Below are 4306 nucleotides of genomic sequence, written 5' to 3'. Positions count from 1 at the left end.
TCAACTGGAGAAGGTTGAAATGCCCCCTCTTGGTCGGGGGAGAGTCTCTGCCTCAAGTGGATGAGTTTACGTATCTGAGTGTCTTGTTCACAATAGAGCGGAAGATGGATCGATGGATTGGGGCCTCATCCTCAGTAATGAGGGCATTGCTTCGGTCAGTCATAGTGAAAAAAGAGCTGAGGTGAAAGGCAAATCTCTTGATTTGCTGGTCTGTCTTTGTTCCAACCTTCACCTGTGGTCATGAGGTGTGTACCATGACAGAAAGAACAAGATAGTGGATACAAGCAGTCGAAATGAGCTTCCTTCACAGGGTGGCCGGGCTCCGCCTTAGAGGTAGGGTGAGGAGCTCTGTCATCCGGGGGGAGCTCTGAGTAGAGCCACTGCTCCTCCACGGCGAAAGGAGTCAGTTGAGGTGGTTCATCTGATTAGGACGCCTCCCTTTAGAGGTGCTCCAGGCACGTCCCACTGGTAGGATGCCCTGGAGAAGACCCAGGACTCGCTGGAGGGATTATGTATCCTTTCTGGTCTGGGAACACCTCGGGGTCCCCCAGGAAGAGCTGGAAAGTGTCTCTGGGGAGAGGGATGTCTGGGTTTCTCTCCTGGACCTGTTGCCTCCGCGACCCGACTATAAGCAGAAGAAGATGGAGATGGAGAGATAGGAATGACATCATCAGTGGTAGAGCACAGGTTGAACGACTGAGAGATGTGGTAGAAGAACGTGAGGAAGGCAGGACAAAGTCAAAGGTGCAGACATGGAGGTGGTTAGAGTGAGGTGGAGGAGGTGACCTCATGAAAGGTCAACTCATTTAGCCTCAATCAACAGGCCAAACTTTTGTCCCAGAAATAACTGAACAACTGCTCCGTCCTCGTGTATCCTGCAGCTTTAATCCAACTAAAAGTTTCTTAAATGTGACGATTCCTCTGCATTTTGTTTATAAGTGCAACAAAAGGCAGCAGCTTCCTGAGAGAAGCCCATCACAGATATTTGGGTTGTTTTGTTGCCTTTGTGCCAGTTCTCTGTAACTTATTTATGATTCAGGAGACTCGGAACAGCAAACTGAAAGGAGGGGTGGATACGAGGAGAAGGTTTTAAAACCCAGAACGAAGCAGGAGGGTTGGATGAGTGGAAGGTGAAGCGGCGAGAGGAGTGGAAATGTTTCGCTCCACCGTGAGACCTTCAATGTGATCAGATGAAAGAGCAGACCTGATGTGGAAGGAAAAAGGAGGCGAGGAAGGAGGAGAGGGGTGTTTCCCTGCAGGCGGGGATGTGTTTGTGTGTGAACTAATCTCTCTCTTTTACACACACACACACACACACACCCTCCCTCTCAGTGGCTCAGTCAGTTGCGCTAACACTCGCTGAGGTCGGCAGCACAAAGCAAAGACGCTCCGTTACCGTCTCAGGCTCACACACGCCTCCAACGCTCGACACACACCTTCTCTGCAGGAACCCAAGCTAAACTGAAACGCAAGGAGCAAAGAGAAAGTGAAAAGGAGGTTAAAGGACGTCCACATCCTGAGAGAAATTTGAGGAAAAACGACAACAACGACCTCGTAAGACCTGTTTTTCATATTTAAATTTCACTCTGCTTTAAATTTCTCTCTCAAAACAGCTCAGAGAAACGTCTGTAAATCAGCAACACCTGTTTTAGTAAAGGACAGAGTGCAGAAAGCTGCAAAAAGTCCAAGATTGCACAACGCAGTGACAAGTTGCTGCACCTGTGCAACCTCACCTCCTCTCACTTTCTGGAACTTTATGACCTCTGTGTGTATTTATTTAGATCACAATGCTTCTCTTTTCAATCTGTAACTCACCTGTGAGCCGGAGATCAAACATGGAGTAGTTTGTGTCGCTGTAAAGTGATTAAAGCTGATCGATTTCAGAAGTCTTGCAGAAGAAGCGGAGCCAAAAATAGGCAGCAGCTTCTGAGAATTAGAGACAAAATTTGTAAGTAGAAAATTTAAAAAACATGGAAACAAAGGTGTCACTGAACATAAAACATAGCGTCTGAGAGTTCCTCTGGCAAAAATTAAAAAAAGTTAGTTTTGATTGATAAACAACAAATGTTTGAAAAGATTGAAGAAATGTTTTTGCAGTTTGTGCAGAAATGTAATGTTTTATTGACGACCGCGGTCCAGTTATGATGCTGTTTGAATCAAATCCCTTCACTTTAGTAGGAAGTGTGCAGAAGTCATTAACCTTTTGTTTGCATGACTGTAAAAATAGAGTAATAGTGAATCTGGAGGTAAAAAGGGGAAATGAGAGTAAATTTCTCTTTCACTTCTTATTCATGACTATCTATTTAAATAAATAATAATAATCTTAATAATCTTCTTAAGCCTGTCAAAATAGAAGAACTCTATGGTTTATGCCAGGGCTATTCAACTGGCGGTCTGCGGGCCACATCTGGCCCGCGAGTGACCAAAGTTCAGCCTGCTTTTATTTGCATATTTTACTCAACAAATCTGACCATAAACAGATTTTTATTGCACTGAAATTGACATTTCTGCTGTTTTTTATAGGTAAACAACTGCCACACATGATAGCTGGTCATTTGCACATTTTGTTTACAGATTCTTAATTTAAGGACACATTTATTATGCTATACATACTATAACATGAAAACCAAAAATTGTGCAGATTTTGTTTCTACAAATTTCAATGACACCTTCGAATCTCCCCAAGCCTCTAAAGCAGGGCTATTCAATTAGTGGCCCGTGGGCCACATCCGGCCTGCGAGTGACCAAAGTTCGGCCCGCCAATTGGTTCATTCATCTCTTAAGCCCAAATCCTGGTTTTCTACTTTAATAATTACTATACGTTTTTCTAGTCAGACATAAATGTGTGGTATCTACAAAAATGTCAAAATCTTGGCTAGAAGCTGGTAAAAAATATTTGAATATCCAAGACAGTTAAAACTACAAGCAGTTGAAGGATAAAACTATGAAATTGGTTTTAAAATTTGGCAAGTTGGAGATGTCAAAATAATATTTGTGTTAAAGGTATTATATCATGCTTTTAAATCCTTCTTTTTCATGTTTAAATCATTGACTTATGGTCTATTTAAAATAAAACTGCAACACTTTAAATACTCTTTACTTAAATACACTTTAAATACTCTCTTTAAATACAACTGAGATATTTCACACCCCGCCCCCTCCAGGTCGCTGAACGTTCGACTCCAACCCGTTCGGCCATGTTTGTAGTTTCATAGCAACAACACAGTTATCTACCGACTAAAAACTGTTTTTAAGAGAAAATAAGATAAGATAAAACTTTATTGATCCCACAGTCTGGAAATTTGCACATTACTGCAGCTTAATACAAGAGAGGCTGAGAAGAATAATGAAAAATTAATAAAGGATAACAAACAAAACCCCACAATATACACATGTAATATATAGTAATGTACCAATGCACACATACACATATACATAAACATATATGCTTATTTATATACATATATAAATCATAAAGTACAGTACAAAAATGAATGTATATGAAGGTGTGTATTAGTAATGGCAGTGGCAAAAAAGTATAAGGATGTCAACAACAGTAGACTTGTCAATCCAGCCTAACATGTATGAGCCAGAGTCTGACCCAGTGCAAGACACTCAGAATGACAAACCTGCAGAACCACGTCTTCAAACGAATGTGTCACAATGGTGCGTTATTTATTTACACACTCTATATCCTTACCTACACTGGGGAGCATAGCTAAACTAAAATACATGCATTTGAACATGCATTTGTGGACTGAGTTCAGATGTGGTGCAGAGGGTGGTGTGAAGATGTGGCATCAGGMCGTGKARTGAAGACGCGTGYATCAGGRCGTGTAGTGAAGACGCGTGCATCAGGAGGCTGTGTGGAGATGCTAGCCTTGTCTGGGACAACTGGAGATGAATCCACAGCACAGTCTGGAAAACATCAACAACATTAAAATGTACACAGTCTTTGCATAGTAGAAACAGTAAAGTGTCACTTATTTTTGTAATTTTTGTTTAACATTGTGAGGAAAAGTTTCTCATTCAACACTTTCACACATCAGATGCCCTTGTGACACGACTTTGAATAAGGGAGATATAATTAAAGTATAGATGATTTTGATTTATTGAAATCAAGTTGGCATACTAAAAGTGACTAATGTGGTAAGACTTACTTAGGGTTTCAGGAGTTCTGATAGGCTTTGCTGTGCCTTCTCCCTTCTTGAACTAGAAGAATAATCTACCTGGGCTCTCCAGATGAGGTAGTTGCCTGCAGATGTGCATTTTCATTGAAATGCATTGCAGCCAGGTACAGTCTGGT

The 4306-nt window shown here is 41.5% G+C and overlaps 1 protein-coding gene across 1 annotated transcript in view; it reads left to right on the top strand.

Moving 5' to 3' along the window:
• The first annotated feature begins 623 nt into the window (after window positions 1–623).
• hs3st1l2 (heparan sulfate (glucosamine) 3-O-sulfotransferase 1-like 2) overlaps window positions 624–4306 on the top strand; it is a 45525-nt gene continuing 41842 nt past the window's right edge. Inside the window, exon 1 of the mRNA XM_013999525.1 lies at window positions 624–1554. The gene's annotated coding sequence lies outside the window, so the exon portion shown is untranslated. The remainder of the gene's footprint in view (window positions 1555–4306) is intronic.

This window comes from Austrofundulus limnaeus, unplaced genomic scaffold, assembly GCF_001266775.1.
Source record: "Austrofundulus limnaeus strain Quisiro unplaced genomic scaffold, Austrofundulus_limnaeus-1.0 Scaffold8, whole genome shotgun sequence".
Classification (NCBI taxonomy): Eukaryota; Metazoa; Chordata; class Actinopteri; order Cyprinodontiformes; family Rivulidae; genus Austrofundulus; species Austrofundulus limnaeus.
Note: the sequence above shows the minus strand (reverse complement) of the source record. Positions and strands in the feature narration are given on the sequence as shown.